Genomic DNA, 20,652 nt, shown 5'->3' on the forward strand with positions numbered 1-20,652 from the left:
TTCTGAGCATCTCAACATTTTTAACACAGGAAAAACCCCTTCCAGTTCAAAATTTTTAAATCTTAAAAAAAAAACAACAATTAAACCAGATCCCACTATGTCCCTACGACAGGCTTTCCCATGGCTTCTCGTGTTTAGAACAAAATCCACTCCCTTGGCCAGGCCTGAAGACCCCGCAAGTCTGGCTCTCCATCCAGCCTCTTCCAGCTCCCATCACTTTTTCCAAGGCTCCCTCTGCTCCAGCCACCCCGCACACCCTCACCCAGGCCTGGAATCTTTCCTCCTCTCTTGGCATGGCTAGCCCCTGGGTTTCCAGATCCCAGCTGAAATGTCACTTTCCCAGAGGTCTTATCTGACCGAGCCATCTTAATTGCCCCCTGCCCCCCATTTATCCTTCACCAGGGCACCATTTTTTTTTTCTTTCACAGAACTTACAACAAAGGGCAATTACACGTTTCTTTGTTTATTCAGTCATTTAATTTCCGCCCCTTCCATAAGGCACGCTAGACTAGACTACAAGGTCTGCGTGAGCAAGGATCAAGTCTCCTGTTCATCACCAGGCCTGCAGCACGCAGGCTTAGTTAACATAGATTTCAGGGTTTCTCGACCTTGGCCTTTGCCGTGAGCCCTTGCTGATATGTGGGGCCAGAAACGTTTTCATTGGAGGGGAGCTGTCCTACGCCTTGTAGGATATTTAGCAGCATCCTTGGGGTCTAGCCATTCGATGCAGCCTCCCAGTTGTGGCGGCCAAAAAAGTCTCCAAACATTGTCGAAGGTCCCCCCCACCCCCCGCTGGGGTGGGGGTGGGGGTGGGGGTGGGGATGGTGGGAAAGGAGTTGGCACAATCTTTCCCAGTTATGAACCACTGACTTATCTGTTGAAAGACTAAGTCAAAAAAAAAAAAGAAAAACGAATTCATCTCAAGTGCCATATGCTTTGGGAGAGGGGCGTATGGATACTAAGCAGGGCTGTTCACCACCACGTGTAGGAGAAACGGAGAGGAAAGTTCAGGTCTCTGCAAGACCCCCAACAATTGTACCACCACCCACTGGTATAGGTGGTTGGGCAGCTACTAAGGGGAGTATAGTGCAACGCTTCTTCTTCTTAGGATGTAACCCCAAACTTTATATAACTCAAGGTTATCGCTCTAGGAGCCAATCTCTAACTGTGGTCATAGCACATGAGAAGCAGCATGTGCTTCTATTCATAAGAGCCAAGACATGGAAACAACCTAAATGTCCATCAACAGATGAATGGATTAAGATGTGGTGTGGGGAGTTCCCCTCATGGTTCAGGGGTTAACGAACCTGACTAGGATCCATGAGGATACAGGTTTGATCCCTGGCCTTGCTCAGTGGGTTAAGGATCCAGCATTGCTGAGAGCTGTAGTGTAGTGTAGTGTAGTGTAGGCTCAGATCCCGTGATGCTGTGGCCGTGGCATCGGCCAGTAGCTGTAGCTCTGATCCAACCCTTAGCCTGGGAACTTCCATATGTCACAGGTGTGGTCCTAAAAAAAAAAAAAAAAGATATGGTGTCAGTATGGGTAAAATACACAATGGAATACTACTCAGGCATAAAAAAGAATGAAATTTTGCCATTTGCAGCAGCATGGATAGACTTGGAGAGTATTGTGCTGGGCATTATGCTAAGTGCAATAAGTCAGACGGAGAAAGACAAAGAGTATATGACTATATGATATCACTTATATGTGGCATCTAAAATATTATACAAATGAACTTATCTACAAAACGGAAACAGGACACACAGACACAGAGAACAGACTTGTGGTTTCTGGGGTGGGGGGGGTCTGGAATTAGCAGATGCAAACATTATTCATAGAATGGATAAACAGCAAGGCCCTACTCTACAGCACAGGGAACTGCATTCAATATCTCGTAATAAATCATAATGGAAAAGAATATGAAAAATATGTGCCTGGATAACGGAATCTCTTTGCTGTACAGAAAAGTGAAATTAACACAAGATTGTAAATTAACTACACTTCAATAAAATAAATGTTTTGAAAAAAGAAATAGCATGTGCTTTGCCGTCACGATGGTAAATCATGGCTAATATTTGTTCAGCGCATCTGCCGTGCTGTTTAACACTAGGACCTAAGGTAGGTATCACTGCCTTCTCAACGCACAGGAGAAACAAAAGCACAGATAGATCTGGCCTCTTGTCCTCAAGGCACAGGTTGTGAGGTGAAGGTGCAGTGATTTGAACCCACTCAGTTTCACCATAGCAGTCTTGCAATAGCTACTAATTTATAGGGATTTCCCAGCAAGTCAGAGTACCTTCCACACAATGGATGAATTCCATCTTTATCCCCTACAGTTAAGTCCGTGCCTGAACACGCAGGAAGGGTGTTCTGGCTCATGTCTTTCCGACCTGGGGTCCTGAGCAGGTGGGAGCCCATGAGGCATTACTTTAAAAATGAGAGCGTGCCCTGGCCCTTCTGCGGGACCCCAAATTACGGAAGCAGAGATGGCTGACCACAAAGGAAAGGCCTTTGGAAGCTGCCTACTGTTGAGGTTCTCAAACTGGGATCTGGTTGAGGATGGGTGGAGTGGAAGGGACCCACATATCCAGGCAGGCTGCCTGAAGCAGGCCTGGGAGGCAAAGGCAGGGTTCCACACACCAGGGTTCAACACCCACACACCAAGATTCCACCTGAAAAAAATGGCTCCGTGGCTAACACAGGTTTGAAAATCCCTGATAAGGGCCCAGTGTCCTTGTTTTATAGATGAGGAAACCGAGAATCAGACAGGAAAAGTGATTCGCCCTAAGCAACCCAGACTTCCCTTATTGCCTAAGGGGGAGGAAATCGAGGACTTTGCAGGTGGATGGAATCCTGTTCAAATCCTGGGTCTGCAATTTAAATTCTCTAAGTCTCAGTCTAGCCATCTGAGAAAGGAAAGTACTCATATCTTTCTTATCAAGTTTTGGAAACTCGAGTAAATGAATGAATAGAGTGTGTGGGCAGGTGCTGGCAGTCAGGACAACTTGGAGATGGCACCGTGGTCAGGGCAGAAGCGTGGAAGCCCCTAAGTGGATATATATTCACATCCTGGCACTTCTGCCCCCAGCTGTGTGGCTATAGGCAGAGCTTTCGATTCTTTGAGCCCCATCTCCTCATCTGTTTAACTGGCCTAGTAATTCCTGGATGATAAGTGTGTTGGGAGGGCCAGATCACGTGACGCAGGCCAAGTGTTGAGCACCTTTCCTGGGGACATAACAGCTGCTCAGTAAACACCTGCTATCATCGTCAGTCCACTCTTTGGCTTTTGTGGCACCTCATTTGGGAAACTGCTGCTGAGGTGGTCCTCTGAGCGCCCGGGGAGCATGCCCCTGCAACCCTACCTCCTCCAGGGTACACGATGCAAGGACTCTTGCAAGGCGCACATGTACCAGCGAGAAGTGGACTGGGTGATGAGTGGAGCGTGACTTAGAAGCTCCCACCTCACAGCTCCCTCTGAAAGAATGTGTTGCATGATTGCCCCTTTTATCTCACTTTTTTTTTTCCTTTTTTTAAGAGACGGGGGGGAAAAAAATAAAGGCAAGAACTTCAAGGTCAGGTTCACTTCCCCGCAGGCTCCTCCTGGGCTGAAGTGAAATTTCAAGAATGCAGCCTCTGGGCCCAGTTTACATTCCCATCCGCTCTGGTTTCCAGGATACCAGAGGGGACCTGTCGCATTCCATCCCACCAATCAGCCTCCTCAGGCACATTCTGCTGGGGACGGGACCTCCACAGGCTCTTGGGAGAAGCATCATGGCTTAGCAGGAGTGTCAGCCAGTCACTCATCTGCCCAACGTATGTGTTCAGAGCGGAATGGAGCCAGGCGCTAGGGATGCAGTTTCACAGAAAACAGCCTGAGCCTCTGCTCGGGGGACATATGCAGTTTCTGCGGAGAAGACAGTCACACCAATAGCGTGAGCAGTTGTAGGAGACTGTGAGCAGGGGGTCTGCACGACTCGGCAATGTTAGAGGAGGCTCCCTTGAGTGAGTGATGATCAAACCCAGGCAGTTAAAAGGTGAAGAGAGGAGGGAGGACGACTCCAGGTGGAGGGACCAGAGTTAGCAAAGGCTCTGACATGCACAAAACTGCCATGCCTCTGCAGATCCGAGGTCAGAGTACAGTCCGGGATGGAGGAGGAGAGCCGGGATAGGGCAGGAGAGGCAAAATCAGGGTCAGACTTAGGTCTCATGTGCCATGCTAGAGCATCAGTGTTTTTCACGTGAGGGGTGGCCTATGAGACTGAATTTGTAAAAGAACCCTGTATTAAGATCATTTTAGAGAGTGGAGGGAAGCAGGATATATCTGTTAGGGACCTTTGGTAGCAGTGTCGCAGTGCTCAAAATGATGGATCTGGGCATACGGGGCGGGGGGTGGCGGGGAGCTGTGCAGGGAGCCTGGGCGGGCTCTCCTCTTCCCTCATGTCCCTCTCCTTCTGGAAAGCCCTGGCAGCCACACCAGCACTTTCTAAACGGACTGTCTCTACACCTGCCTTTCTAGACTAATATCACTTCAGAGCAGCCTCTCTGGGTTGCAAAGGTCCTAAGTGCTGCTCGTCCTTAGGAACCTGATAAATCCACACCTGGCCTTGCATCAACATCACTCCAGGGGGGCAGAAGCCTTTTTTCCCCGCAGTGGGGGGAGGGGGCTTGGTAGTGGTGGTGGGGGTATGTCACAGCATGGAGGGCACATCTCAGACTTAAAGGCTCCAAAGAGGAGCTCCCTGGTGGCTCGGGGGTTAAAGATCGGGTGTTGTTACCGCTGTATCTTGGGTTGCTGCTGTGGTGCAGGTTCCACCCCTGGCCCAGGAACTTCCGCTCGCCATGGGGGTGCCCCCCCCCGCCCCAAAAGACAAAAAACAAAAGTAAAGGCTCTAAAGAAAATGGTTAAGGATTGCGGTAACATATAGTTTTCAGGCATCTCCAGGGCACGCCTGGAAGAGAAAGGAGGGTTTGTAGAAGCTTATTTGATACTATAGGCACAGGAGAGGTGCTCAGGACACCTCTGAAGAAGGAAGAGGGAGAGAGAGGCAGGGCAACTAGATAGGTAATTGGTTCGTTAGTAATTCTTTTGAAACCTCGATGAGCCTCAGGGCAGTCTCGGTCTCATGAATGGGGAGATGCTGGCTGGCTTTCAGCCTAGGCAGACAGATAGGTGAAGCTGGCCTCTCAGCCCCTGGAGTCCCACCCCCCATGAGATTTGGAAGTCAGGGAGGTCTGAGGTGGGGCTTGAGACTCTAAAGGTACTTCTGTGCTGTATTTTTAATAAAAGCAAAAAAAAAAAAAAAAAAAAAAAGCAAATCAGAGAAAATATAATGAAATGTAAAAACAAAACAAAAAAGCAAACCCAAACCCCAATCAAGCAAAAGCAAACAAACAAATAAAAAGCCAACCTGCAAACACAGGCAACAGAAACCTTTCCCCTCCTCCCTCAGGGATGCAAGCCCCTAAAATATCAGGAAACTTAAGATTACCTCCTCAGTTGAATATGGAATCTAAAAAGAAAAAAAAAAAAAAAGCTTATAGACACAGAGAACAGACTGGTGGTTGCTTGAGGCATGGGTGGGTGAATTGGATAAAGGGGTCAAAAGGTACACGCTTCTGGTTATAAAGTCATAGGAATGTAATACCCAGCGTGGTGACTATGGTTGATAATACTGTGTTGCATTTTGAAAGTTGCTAAGACAATAGACCTTAATTATTTTTGAAGTATAGTTAATTTACAATGGGTTAGTTTCAGGTGTACAGCAGAGTGATTTAGCTACATATACATAAGCATATGTTCTTCGCCAGATTCTTTTCCATTGTGATTTATAGAATTCTCTGTGCTATATGGGACCTTGTTATCTGTTTACATATAATAGTTTATGAGACTAGAAACTTTTTTTTTTTTTTGGTCTTTTTAGGGCCACACCTGTGGCATACGGAAGTTCCCAGGCTAGGGGTCTAATCAGAGCTGTAGCCGCCAGCCTACACCAGAGCCATAGCAACGCGGGATCCGAGCAGCACCTGCAACCTACACCACAGCTCACGGCAACGCCGGATCCTTAACCCACTGATCGAGGCCAGGGATCAAACCAACATCCTCATGGATGCTAGCCAGGTTCACTAACCACTGAGCCATGATGGGAACTCCATACGAGCAAGCGTATGTACCCAGTGTGCGTGCACACACACACTTGACTTCATCAAATCTAAGAGAGTGAGCCTCACTTACAAAAGTTTTATTATACATACAACAAAGAAAAACACACTGCCAATAAGCTATGGCTCCATGCTTTCTTTATCTTAGAACGTTTACTTTCTATCTACTGGAAAATTTCATTTAGGCTTCTGCAGATATGGACTTAATTATATGGCTCTCTTTCCCATATACGAAAAGAAAACTACACGTGAATGGCTTTAGTTTGGGTATTGATAAGAACGAACCCGCCTCCCCTCTGAGTCACCTGCACCTGCGGGTCTCACACAGTGCCATTCTTTGTGTCACTGAGTGCTGGGGCAGCATTTTTTGAGAGACCACGGATAATGCCTCTGATGTTCCTCCAAACACCTGAAGATGACTTTGATTTTGGATTCTGGACCTTTCTTGACTTCTACCAGAAGATGTCAAAGACAGGTTTTTTGATAAGAGCAAAAGTCTATCCACAATAGTTCTTAAACCGTTTGGGACTGAACCCCAAGAGCTACGGCACCAGTTAAGCCAGTAGCAGAGTTTGTACCTGGGTCAGCCATGACCACACCACCAGCTTTTCTAAGATTCAGCCCCAGTTTGAAGGTGTCAGCGTGTTGACGTTTGTAGATGTTAACATGGTGTTTTTTGTAAAACAAAACAAAACGCCAAGTCCACCTTAAAGCAGATGAATTACAACACAATCTCCCTCCATTCGCTCTCCATTGACTGGGAGTTGCAAACTCAAGTGACCACATGAGCCAGGCAGGTAACTGAGTGACGTGGGAGAGGGGAGGCTGTGGGAACACAAAGTGGGTCCAAAGTAGTGATGCTTCAAAGGGTGATGCTGGACCAGCAGCTATTTTAACCCTGTTGTGGGCCCAATATTTCTGTGGAATACCTCAATTTTTGGAGCCCCTCCATAAGACTCTTCTACAAATGGATGTGTATTTTTAAACTGTTTTGCTTTGTCTTTTTAGGGCATATGGAAGTTCCCAAGCTAGGGGTCAGATCGGAGCTGTAGCTGCCGGCCTACACCACAGCCACAGCAACGCCAGATCCGAGTCACGTCTGCGACCTACAGCACAGCTCACGGCAACATCGGATCCTTAACCCACTGAGCGTGGCCAGGGATCGAACCTGCATCCTCACGGAAGCTAGCTCGGTTCATTACCACTGAGCCATGATGGGAACTCCTAAACTCATTTTTTTTTTTTAAACACAAAGCATGCTGTTCTGAATTTTGCTGTCCATCTTGAAATGCTTGCCACATATCACGGTAGCTCGACCTCACTCCACTGTGCAGATGGCACCCCAGCTCACCTCTGCAGCTCCTTGTGTGACTGAGGCCATGTCCTGGTTGTGTTTCTCTTACCCTCAAGGCTATGTGAGGAAGTGGAGAAGCTGCAGGGTGAAGTGTGACCCCTGCCCCTGGTGTGGGAGGGGGGATTCTGATGGCCCCAAACTGGGGAACAGCTGTGGGTCACCCAGCTTCCTATTTCTTGGCAGCCCTGCCTTGAAGTCCATCTGAGGCTCTGGAGAGGTAGGAGGGCTGGGTGGCACAGGTTTCTGGAGGCACCTGCTGCTTCATAACAGTCAGAAGATTCATTTCACTCAGCTTTCGCGGGATGGTGAGGGGGGCCCGACTCTCCCCATCTCCCTCTTACTGAACTGCAGAGCCCTGTGGTCCCCAGAACCAGCCCCTGCCTGCCAACAGTCCTGACACCTCACTGCATCCTCCGGCCCCCAACGATGTCCCCTTTCCTCCCCTACCAGCCTCGACTCCTTCTGGAGGAACTGAAGATCGAGGAGGAAAAGCGGCCTCAGGGAGTGTATGCACAGAGGCGGCGGGAGGTCTTAGTCTCTGGATCAGCAGGTCCCCTCCTGCCAAGCCACCCCCCTCCGTCACATTCCATAGGGGATCATGGGCTCTGCAGAGCTGGGGACAAAACTCGTGATTCCTGGAGGCTGTGGTGAGCATCCACAATCACAACCAATCTTTACATTCTGAGAGTGCGGATGTGTCCCCCATTTTATTGCCAGGAAAACTGAGTCCAGGCGAAAGTGGCTGCCTTTGCTCAAGTTACAGGACGCACCCACGTGGCCTCCCTCCACCCATCATCCATGTTTTTCAAGGATTTCTTCCGAGGGGGTGTCTCTTAGGCAGCACACTGAAACTCTGAAGGCTTTTTCCTGGAGTGTGGGTCCCAGGCCAATTCCCGGGACCCTCTTGTTCAATGTCTTACGTCCCTAGGTGGGGGAGAGGGAGCCGTCTTTTAGTAACTGTTCGAAGAATTCACATTTAACCAAAGCCACAGTGATCAACACCTCCTGCTTTCAAATTACTTCACTTTCCCCTTTACCTTTCTATTTTTTAAATCACTGTTCTGCCCCGTTCCTCCCATTTTCATTCCCCGATGGCCCCAACAGGGGTGGAAGCGAGGTGGCTTTTCCTTCACTCTCTTCCTTTCCAGGTGGCCACGGGCACAAGGTCCAGGAATCCTCACAACGTGGCCAAAAGGCCGGCTCCTAATTCCAGGTTCATTAGCATGGCTCGTTAATTATAAACGCACCCCTCGCCAGCCACCCCTCTCCCCCAAACACCCCAAACAGCGGATTAAGTTTTAACTTTTGCTGGCAGGACACCTGCTTCTGAAATTCCTCCACCTCCACCCCTACCTCCTAAGATTTACAGCACAAAAGCAAACATTGACACTGGTTAAGATTTACCGAAAGGAAGTGTGGGGCTGGAATGCTTCCTTTGAAGTTCTGGCTCAGAAGAAGGGGTCCTTTTTCCATATAGAAAATAAGGAACCTCAAAGCCTTCTTGGTCCTGTCTGACAGGCACTCAGCACGGCCAGGCCTTCTCAGGCTTTCGCTGGGGCCTTGACGTCAGCCTGTGGTAAATCCTAAGCATAACCCAGAACTACAGGTCTCTCTGCTCCAAGGTAAATGGAGTTATCAGTCAATAAGGCAATCGGGTGGCTTCCTGGAAATTCTAGAACTTTCTCCCTGACTGAGATGTTTCCAAAGGGGAAGGAAGAAAAAGGGACCTCGCAAAGGCAGAACCCTTTCCCAGGTGGCAAAGGGCCTCGAGACAAAGCTGGCATGGCTGGTTTACCGGAGGTGGGCAAGGGGTTGGGGCACAGCCAGCCCAGAATGCAGGCTGGCTGAGCTGACGGAGGGAGCGCCAAATGCCACGGCAAACAGAGTCACCAGACACTGAGGTCATGCTGATACTTTGGGGGGAAAGGAAGTGAAAACATTCCCCGTGCCTACCCCACGAGGGCTGGTGGAGGACACTGGAAATGCTCTAATGAGAAAGGAAGGAGTCTGTGGTTGCACGACATTTGTATCCAATCAGAGCCCTCCACTGCTTTTGCGAGAATGCCGCAGGTGCAATCAACCAAGAATGGTGACCGAGTGGGGCCAGTCCCAGGTGTGGTACAAAGTGCTAAGCAAAGGCAGAGCCAGCGAGGCAAGGACTGGCCAGGAAAGAGCAGCATTAATGACCGACTCGGTCCTAGGCACCTGCCAGCGGCTTGACCTGATGGCTCACTGCTCCTCAGCACAGCCCCGGGAGGCCAGGGCTCTTGTCCACACCTTGCACATGAACTCCCTCTGGCCAGCTCACCTGGCCAACGTTACAAATGATGCTCAAATCCCCATGCTCTGTGCACTGTACTGCAGGGCTCCAGATGGAAGGTGTGTTATTAAAAGCAGCCTGCATGATCTGTCACAACCGCTGGACCTGGACTTCTAAATTGTGGGAGACCCAGCTCAGTTCTTCTTCTCTCTCTTTTTTTTTTTTTTTAAGGTGGGTGACCTTGAGTAAGCCCCTCAACACCCTGGGGGTGTTTCTGATTTCTCTCCTGCCTCCGGCTGCAGCATTTCAGCAGGCTGTACACTGGAGGAAGAAGCATCTGCCCCCTTGCTCAGCTTCCTCACAGATCCAGCAGAGCGTTCGCAATTTTACCCACAAGAACGAAATCTATTTTGGTAGGGCCTTTTCCTTGCTCCTGGGTTCCCTATAAAGGAGAGGCATATTCCATCCAACACGAGCTTATAGTCTCTTTAGATATTCTTCCAGAGTTGGAAAAGCAGCCTGCCCAATGCTCTACTAGGCTCTTTTCCACTCAGGCTTTCACTAAGTGGACATCTACAAGCACTTGCCTCTTTCATGGCTCTTCAATCAAGCTCAGCCGCAGCAAAGCCTCATCTTCACTTGGCCAGAGAGAGCAATCTGGAGCCCCTGAGCCTTTATTGTTGCCGTCTCTGGCTTCCTAGGGTCTCAGAAAGCCACAGTCTCACTTACAGGGACAGCCGGGGTTGTGATTCTGAATGGGATCCAAGGACCAAGATTTCAACCCCGTTTCTCGGCACTTCGCAAGCTCAATTTCCAGACTTGTCGACTGGGGATGAAACCATTTACCTCACAAGGTCGTCAGGCAAGAGGCTCATGAGATGCCAGATAAAACTCTTTTCATCACAAACATTCCATACTTACCATGTGCTCGAGCCTTTGACACACCAGCGCGATGAGTTGGAAATAAACACAAACGTACAGGACCCCGGGGGGGAACAAATGGACCAATCAGCAAATGAGAGAACAGGCGGGAAGGAGACAGGGAGGGGCTGAAGGAAGTCAGTGGGGCCCTGAGTCACGCTAAGAAGTTTGGGGTTTTTATGGGCATTGGAGAACCATGAGAAGTTTCTGAGAAAGGGAGCAATTGGCTGTGGAAAGCCCTGTGGAAGAAAATTCCAGAAGTAGTTGTGACATGAATTGCTGGAAAATGATCTTGGAGTCTGGCCACCGTGTTACAATAGCTGAAGTGAGACATGACACCTTAACCGAGACAGCGACCGGCGAGACGCTGAAGGGCAGGCTGGTCAAAGGGTGGGGTGGACGTTAACGTCCTCAACTACCAGAAGATCTGGACAGCTCTGTCCCGCCAAAAATACAGATTCCCGGGGACAAACCCTCCGGTGGCGGGGGGGAGGTCATTTTTCAGAGTGTCCAGAACCACTTACTTGGATCCCCGCGTTCACCTCGCTACCTTAAAACAAAGCAAAATGAAACCAAAAGAAATCATTGCTGTACCCTCGTGTTCAAAGCAGCATTAGTCACAAGAGCCAAAAAAAAAAAGGCGGAAGCAACCCCAACCAGCACGGACGGATGAACGGACGAGCAACCTGCGGAACATGCATACCCAGGAATGCACTCGGCCTTAAAAAAGAAGGGAATTCTAACACATGCTATACCTTGGATGGAGCCGGAGGACCTCATGCTGCGTGAAATAAGCCAGTCCCCAAGGCACAATTCCATGTACGTGGAATACCTAGAGCGGTCAAATTCACACAGACAGCAAGGAGAACAGTGGCTGCCAGGGGCTAGATGAGGAGTTAGTGTTTCAGTGGGTACAGGGAGTCAGTTGTACAAGATGAAGCGAGCTCGGGAGATGGACGGTAGGGATGGCTGCACAAGCACGTGAAGGTACTGAATACCACTGAGCTGTACATTAAATAAAGCTTAAGGCTGTAAATGCTATGTGATGTGTTTTGCCACAATTTTTTAATAAGTTTGACAGGAAGGGAGGGAAGAGGCCAGGTGAAAAGAAATCCTTGCTGGACTGTCAGCAAATAGGATGGAAAACAATGCAATTCTTTGCCAGCCAGAGACTCGGTATCTGGAAACCTCCTCCCCCTCCCCTTCCAGGCAACATTTCATTACTGCTTAAAAATCCCCCTAGCCCCTTCCCCTGCCCCACCTGAAGCTGGCTCAGCCCCTTTCAGTATCTGAAAGGCAGGAGCCACCCTGAGGGTAGACAATGGTACCAGGTCCTGTGTCCTGGACACCTGGAGTTCTCCGGGACCCACACGGACCCATCCATCCCTGGAGAACCCTAGTCCTTTGCAACCTCAGGAAGCCTGGCCCTCGGTGCCAGCTGGCATCCCAAGGGAATCGGCAGGTTCCTGAAAACTCCGTAAGGCAAGAAGAGGTAGGAACTTTGTATAAGGCTCGTGTGGGAGAGCCCAGGAAGGACACAGATGGCCACAGGGCTGAGTCCAGGATGAGGCTGTGGCATTCAGCTTGCTTCTGCCCACCTGGGTCCTGTCACTGACTCAAAGGACATGAGTTCGGGAATGCGGAAACACCTCCATCAGTCCTTCCCTTTGAGAGGAGCCGGCAAACTTGCTCTACTGGATCCAGTCACTTACTCATGTGTTTTGAACTCAACGATTAGGTGTGTATGCATGTAGGATTATGTCTTTTTGATGAACTGGCCTACTCTTATAAAACCTCTCTCTATGTGCTAATTCTCCTGTTTCTGGTATCCTCTGTATGCTATCATTTTAGCCATTGCATTGCAGGTTTGGTTTTTTGTTTGTTTGTTTTTGCTTTTTAGGGCCACACCTGTGGCATATGGAGGTTCCCAGGCTAGGGGTCCAATCGGAGCTGTAGCTGCCAGCCTACGCCAGAGCCATTCCAGATCCGAGCTGCGTTTGTGACCTATACCACAGCTCACAGCAACACTGGATCCTTAATCCACCGAACAAGGCCAGAGATCAAACCCACATCCTCGTGGATACTAGTCAGGTTCCTTACCCCAAGTCACAAGAGGAATCTTTTGGTTAGGACTTGTCTGCTCTATCTATCCCATCCCTTTACATCTAAACCACCTGCGTACTCATATCAAAGAGAATCTACTGTAGGCAGCCTGTACACTAGAGTCTTGTCCCCTCCCCAACCTGACAGTATCTGCATTTAATTGGTGGTTTAGTCCGCAGATTTTTTTCTTTTTTTTTTTTCTGGCCACACTCATAGCATGCGGAAGGTCCCAGGCGAGAGACTGAACCCAAGCATGGCAGTGACTGGAGCTGCGGCAGTGACCAGAGCTGCTACAGTGACAAAGCTGGATCCTTAACCTGCTTGCACCACAAGGGAACTCCTAGTCCATGTGTTTTTAATGAATTATTAACATAGCTAGACTGAAGTCTAACTTACAGTTGTTTTCTCTGTCTTGTTTTTTGATTCTTTCTCTCCTTTTAAAAAAGTCTCAATATGATGTTTGCTTTAAACAGTCAATTAGCTTTTAAAGAAATTAAGAAAAAAATTAAGTCTTTTTTTATTTCTGGTACTCTTAATTTCTCACGTGGATCCAAGTTTCCATTTGATATCGTTTTCTTTTCAACCTGAGGAATTTCTCTTGACATTTCTTATTGTGTAAGTCTGCAGGTGACAGTTTTCTCAGCCTTTTTTTTTTTTTTTTTTTTTTTTGCCACACCCATGGCATAAGTTCCCAGGCCAGGGATCAAATTTGAGCTGCAGCTGTGACCTATACCACAGCTACAGCAACACCAGATCCTTAACACACTGTGCCAGACTGGGAATTCCAATTTTCTCACCTTTTATCTGAAAATAAAGCTTTTGATTTTACTTTCATTTTTTGAGGATACTTTTTTTTTTATCACATCTGTAGTTGTATAATGGTCATAACAATCTGATTTCACAGGATTTCCATCCCACAGCCCAAGCACATCCCCCCACCCCCCAAACTGTCTCCTCCGGAGACCATGAGTTTTTCAATGTCTGTGAGTTAGCATCTGTTCTGCAAAGAAGCTCCGTCTGTCCTTTTTTCGGATTCCACATGTCAGTGAAAGCATGTGATGTTGGTGTCTCATTGTATGGCTGACTTCACTTAGCATGACAGTTTCTAGGTCCATCCATGTTGCTAAAAATGCTGGTATTTCGTTCTTTTTGATGGCTGAGTCATATTCCATTGTGTATATGTACCACATCTTCTGGATCCACTCCTCTGTCGATGGACATTTAGGTTGTTTCCATGTCTTGGCTATTGTAAATAGTGCTGCAATGAACATCGGAGTACATGTGTCTTTGCAAGTCGTGGTTTTCCCTGGATAGATGCCCAGGAGTGGGATTGCTGGATCGAATGGTAGTTCTATGTTTAGTTTTCTGAGGAATCTCCATACTGCTTTCCACAGTGGTTGCACCAATTTACAATCCCACCAACAGTGTACTAGGGTTCCTTTTTCTCCACACCCTCTCCTGCACTTATTGTTTGTAGACTTTTGGATGATGGCCATTCTGGCTGGTGTAAGGTGGTTGAGGATACTTTTGTTGATACAGAATTTCAGACTGACCTTATTTTCCACTTTTCAGCACCTTCAAGATATTATTCAATTATTTTTTTGGCTTGCATTGTTTCTGATATATCAGCGAGGTTCTGACTCTGCTCCTGTATGCGGTATGTCTTTAATCAATTATGGAACTTTTCAGTAATTACATATTTAAGTGTATTCTTTCTCATTCTTTCTCCTTTCCTTTTGATATAGAAGTTCCCAGGCCAGGGACAGAATCTGAGCCGCAGCTGTGACCTGCACCACAGCTGCAGCAACACTGGGTCCTTAACCCACTGTGCCATAGTGGGAACTCCTAGCCATTGTTATTTTTTACTTGGATGACTAGCCATTAAACACTATCCCTGTTACAATTCCTATGTATTAAGTAGCAGGCTTCATGCTAGGTGTTGGAGATAAAGCAATTTACAGGTTGGATGTGGTTCCTGGCATTTTATTTTTATTATTTATTTATTTATTTTTGTCTTTTTGCCATTTCTTGGGCCACTGCCGTGGCATATGAAGGTTCCCAGGCTAGGGGTCGAATCGGAGCTGTAGTCACCAGCCTACACCACAGCCACAGCAACTCGGGATCTGAGCCGCATCTGCGACCTACCCCACAGCTCACGGCAACACCAGATCCCTAACCCACTGAGCAAGGCCAGGGATCGAACCCACAGCTTCATGGTTCCTAGTCAGATTCGTTAACCACTGAGCCACGACAGGAACTCCGGTTCCTGGCATTTTAGAGCTTATAGTCTGGAGCAGAAGATGGCAAACTATGGTCCATAGGCCAAACTCACCCACTGCTTCTTTCTGTAAATAACGTTTTCTTTGGGGACACAGCCACGCCTAACTGTATACATACCATCCTGGATGCTTTCATGTGACAGAGCTGAATGGTTAAGACAGAGACAGTATGGCCCCAAAGGCTTAAAACATCTGCCATCTAGTCCTTTACAGAAAAAAATTCTTGAGCTCTTTTTACGGTAGCAGTTCTCATCAGGTCTCAGGACCCCTTCACACTCTTAAACCTTGAGGACCCCAAAGAGTGTTTGTTCATGTGGGTTGTATTTGTTAATACTTACCATATTAGAAATGAAAACAGAGAAAATATTAAAAGATTAATGCCTTTGAAAATAAAAATAATAGGACGTTCACATTGTGGCTTAGCAGTAACGAAGCCGTGAGGATGCAGGTTGGATCCCTGGCCTCACTCAGGGGGTTAAAGGATCCAGCATTGCTGTGGGCTCAGTGTAGGCTGCAGAAGCTGCTCAGATCCTGAGTTGCTGTGGCTGTGGTGTAGGCCAGTAGCTATAACTCTGATTTGACCTCTAGTCTGGGAACTTCCATACGACACAGATGCAGCCCTAAAAAGCATAAATAAATAAATAAATAAATAAAAATAATAAACCCACTTCATCACATGTTAACATAAATCGCATTCTTATGATTATTTTTTCTAGCCCCTCTCCCTCGATTTAGTGAGAAGAGTGGCATTCTTTCACACTTTTGCAAACCTTCTTAATGAATGACTTAATGGAAGGCAGCTGAGCCCTAAGAGCTGCTTTTTGCAACGATCTGTGGCAAACCTGCATGCCATGTAGCCTCTACAAGACTCCATAGTCTCTCCTAATAGGTAGAAAGTTAAAAAGGCAGATCATTTCTTAGTATTATTGACTTTGACTTTGCAGACTTTCTGAGAGAATCTCAGAGATCTCCAGGGACCACTCTTTGAGAAAGGCTGGTCCAGAAAACTCCTTGGCTGACATTAAACAGAAAAAAACATGAGGTCTTAACTATTAACCACTGAACAATTGATTTAAAGGAAAAGAATGCTGCTCTGTGAGGGGAGGTAGACACTGAGCCCGGCCCTGTTGGGGGGTAGGAGGAGGCGGATTCCTTGAGGAACTGATGTTAGAAGCTGGGCCCTGAAAAGAGTTAACCAGGTGAAGATGGGGGTGGGGTTGGGGGGAGCCCTCCCTTCCTTCAGTCTGTTTGCTAAGGAAACTAGGTTAGGCTTTTTTTTTTTTTTTTTTTTTTTTGTCTTTTTTTGCCATTTCTTGGGCCGCTCCCACAGCATATGGAGGTTCCCAGGCTAGGGGCCGAATCGGAGCTGTAGCCACCTGCCTACGCCAGAGCCACAGCAACGTGGGATCCGAGCCGTGTCTGCGACCTACACCACAGCTCATGGCAATGCCAGATCCTTAACCCACTGAGCAAGGCTGGGGATCGAACCTGCAACCTCATGGTTCCTAGTCAGATTCGTTAACCACTGCGCCACGACGGGAACTCCAAGGTTAGGCTTTAGCGAAGGACCAGAGGTGAGGAACCCTAATGTCTCTGGGAGGAAGCTGATGCCCTACAGATGGGACAGCCTATGGAGGCCCAAGTGCTGAGATGCAGAGGATGCAGGTGTGAGGACAGTCATCCAGGCCTTCGGCTGCAGGGTCCCATGGTGACAGACACACGGAGCATCACAAACCCTTAGCTGACTGCCTTAAGTCACAGCAACTGGGAGCCATTCCTCAACCAGACAGCTATTTGCTCTAAGAGTTACTGGCTGAAAGAACCACAGCAGCTGCCTTCACACTAGATTCCCAGGCTCCTTTCCTGGTTGCCAGCTCTGCACACACTTACTCTCAAATGAGACACTGTCGAGTTTTAGGATGGAGGCTGCCACTGCTCTTCTCCCCCCGACACACCCAACCTGGGAGTGTGAAAACCCACCGGGTTCCAGCCACTGCTCCACATCAAATTCCCAAGGCTGTTGTCCCACTTGAAAAAGACTAGGTAGACAGGAAAACCATCCTGGAGAATGGAAGGCGGCAGGTGCTACTCTGTTCTCGGAGAGTGATGAGACCCAGCACTCACCAAACACATACGGTGAGTCTCCCACATTCCATGGGACGTATCTTAGTTCACTGAACCTCCCAGTAGCCCTGTGAGATAGCTCACTGATCACCCCAATCTACAGATGAGAAACTCAAGCACAGAGAGATCTTGCCGCTGACCCACAGTCACAGTCAGGAAGGAGGGGGAGCCGGCATTAATCCCAGGTGTGGCTTCTTAAGATTCGGCGCCTTGAACCTTAACATTTCACTGCCTTGAGCTTCGAAATGACGTGAAGAGTTCGTTTTTTGAAAAGCATCTGTGTAGCTGCCCAACATCACTAAGCATTAGGGAAATGCAAACCAAAACCAGGAGACACCAAGTCACGCCCATCAGGAAGGCTACTATCCAAAAACAAAACCTGGAGTTCCCGTCGTGGCGCAGAGGTTAATGAATCTGACTAGGAATCATGAGGTTGCAGGTTCGATCCCTGGCCTTGCTCAGTGGGTTAAGGATCCGGCGTTGCTGTGGCTGTGGTGTAGGTCAGTAGCTGTAGCTCTGATTCAACCCCTAGCCTGGGAACCTCCATATGCCTCGGGAGCGGCCCTAGAAAAGGCAAAAAGACAAAACAAAACAAAACAAAACACAAAACCTGAAACAAACCCAGATAATAACAGCTGTGTTGCGAGGGCGTAGAGTCACCGGAATGTGTGCACCTTGCTGGCGGGGATGCAAAATGGTGCAGCCACAGTGGAAAACAGTGTGGCAGTTCCTCAAACTGGTAAAAATGGAATTGCCATGTGATCCAGCAATTCCACTTTTGGGTGTCTACCCCAAAGATGTAAAGACAGGCACAAGAACAGGTATGTGTTCACCCATGTTTATAGTGGTATTATGCATGATAATTAAAGGCAGAAGTGTGTCCATAAACAGATGAATGGATAAACAAACTGTGAATCCTATTCAGCCTTAAAAAGGAAGGAAATTACAACACATGCTACAGCATCAATGGACCTGGAGGACATTGCATTCAGTGAAATAAACCAGTCACAAAAGGACAAATACTGTATGACTCCATTCATATGAGGGACCAGAGCAGTGAGGTTTGTAGAGGCAGAAAGTAGCACGGTGGTTGCAGGGGCTGGAGGAGAAGGCAGGCAGAGTTTCTGTTTTACGAGATGAACAGCTCTGTGCTGATGGCTGCACAGCAACGGGAATCACCCTAATGCCACTGAACCGTTCACTGAAAAAATGGTTAAAAAAAAAAAAAAGGAGTTCCCATCGTGGCGCAGTGGTTAACGAATCCGACTAGGAACCATGAGGTTGCGGGTTCGGTCCCTGCCCTTGCTCAGTGGGTTAACGATCCGGCGTTGCTGTGAGCTGTGGTGTAGATTGCAGACGCGGCTCGGATCCTGCGTTGCTGTGGCTCTGGCGTAGGCCGGGGGCTACAGCTCCGATTGGACCCCTAGCCTGGGAACCTCCATATGCCGCGGGAGCGGTCCAAGAAATAGCAAAAAAAAAAAAAAAAAGCCAACTAAAACAAGTATCTGCATAGTAATCCTCAGAATGTTTATTAGTAGGAGTTCCCGTTGTGGTGCAGCAGAAACGAACCCAACTAGTATCTATGAGGATGAGGGTTCGATCTCTGGCCTCACTCAGTGGGTTAAGGATCTGGTTACCGTGAACTGTGGGGTAGGTCGCAGACATGGCTCAGATCCGGCATTGCTGTGGCCGTGGTATAAGCATGAAGCTGTAGCTCTGACTGGACCCCTAGCCTGGAAACTTCCATATGCCGCAGGTGCAGTTCTAGGAAAAAATAAATAAATAAATAAAGGATGTTTATTAGTAGAATTATGGTATGAATTATTCGGAACAGCCTAATTTTTTAAAACATTGGGGCTGACCACATTTCTGAACTTCTGGACCTGAGAACAGATTAAGTGCTGAGGCTTTTCCTTGGTCCTCGTGCCAGGCTAACAAGGTGATTAGCAGGCTTAAACTACTGATTTCTAATCAGAAAAGTTACAAAAAAAAAAAAAGAAAATCATCCTTTGTCAAAGAGCACAGGAACAAAGGGCCAGTAAGTCCAGGGGTTACACAATAAAAGCTGGATTATGCGGTGTAAGTGGGTCCTTCCGTCCCCTCATCGCTGCCTTCTTGCCTGCGAACATGTTCTCCCCGAAGCCTGGACTGTATGATGTCATCGGGCTATTGCATTGCACTGATAAGCTGTCACTCAACCTGGTGTGGCCTCTCCCAAAGACAGGCGCCACCCCTGAATGCAAACGAAGAAACTGGGGAGACAGGCCTTATTCTAGGAGTCGTGCACAATTAGGTCCAAGCTGTCCCCTACACGGCCTCTGCTTCCCACCTAATCCTGCATCTCTCTCTCTCGTGAGTGAAGATCCTGGAAATACTAGAGAAAAGGACTCTTTCTGAAAAGGCCCTGTGCTCACCTTTCCAAGCAGTTGTTGGTCCTAAGAGGGTAGGAGGCAAAGAGGGGAATAGGAACAGAGGTCCTGGAGTTCCTGTCGTGGCGCAGTGGTTAACGAATCCGACTAGGAACCATGAGGTTGCGGGTTCCATCCCCGGCCTTGCTCAGTGAGTTAAGGATCTGGCATTGCCGTGAGCTGTGGTGTAGGTCGCAGATGCAGCTCGGATCCCTCGTTGCTGTGGCCCTGATGTAGGCCGGCAGCTACAGATCCTATTAGACCCCTAGCCTGGGAACCTCCATGTGCCGCAGGAGCGGCCCTAGAAAAGACAAAAAAAAAGAAAGGAACAGAGGTCCTGGCAGGGGGAGGACCCTGGGTTCCATGTCTGGGGATGGACCCCGTGGGTTGTCACAATCTGCCTTCCCCCAACCACAGGGCCACATCTCTTGTCCTCACCGCCCTACAGAGCAGGGTCTATGGGATCTGGCTCCCTGCGGACTCCAGGAAGGAGGGAGGATTCTAGCCACTGCACCCTGGAGAGTGTGAGAGCTTAACTAATTCTCTAATCAGGACACATACACAAAATGTTCAGAGAAATGGTTAGTTATATTATATCAGCAAGCACCAACGACCTCCAGGAGAGAGTGACAAACACTGGGGCCGTGGAGCCACAAAGCATGCATTAAACCCCGAAACCTCTTGCCATCTTGCTGTGTGACCTTGATAAATTCCTTAACCTCTCTGGGCTTCAGCTGCCTCATCTAGAAGGCACAAGTGAAACCATAAATGCATGCAAAACTCCTCAGTAAATGGCAGGTGTCACAAACTCCAGCTAGGGGCTTACTGCAGCATTTAACAAGATTTTTGAACATCATAATTTTTTGAATGTGTGATCTTCACCAAATGATCACACTGTACTGTCTTCCTCCTGAAATATAATCAGATATACCTGGGGGAGATGAGAAGAGAGTGGATTCAGAAATAACATCCTTATGAAAAAAGCACAAAAGAAACTCAGTAATGACCTGAAACCTTATACTCGCTGATGCCCTCATGGAATT

At 48.1% G+C, this 20,652-nt stretch overlaps 1 protein-coding gene and 1 long non-coding RNA gene across 3 annotated transcripts in view; one reads left to right on the plus strand and one right to left on the minus strand.

Moving 5' to 3' along the window:
* The window catches only part of WWC1 (WW and C2 domain containing 1), a 176,791-nt gene that overhangs the window by 134,526 nt on the left and 21,613 nt on the right, over positions 1–20,652 (minus strand). The gene's annotated exons all lie outside the window — the stretch shown is intronic.
* Positions 9,988–19,926, plus strand: LOC146395645 (uncharacterized). The gene is made up of 3 exons (XR_014830896.1): positions 9,988–12,633; positions 18,970–19,825; positions 19,871–19,926. It is a non-coding gene; the product is annotated as an uncharacterized LOC146395645 (long non-coding RNA).

The sequence above is a fragment of the Sus scrofa genome, chromosome 16 (genome assembly GCF_054392235.1).
Source record: "Sus scrofa isolate SSC_HxYL_T2T_F1_AM1 chromosome 16, Sscrofa_HxYL_maternal_Yorkshire_Landrace_v2.0, whole genome shotgun sequence".
NCBI classification, from domain to species: Eukaryota; Metazoa; Chordata; class Mammalia; order Artiodactyla; family Suidae; genus Sus; species Sus scrofa.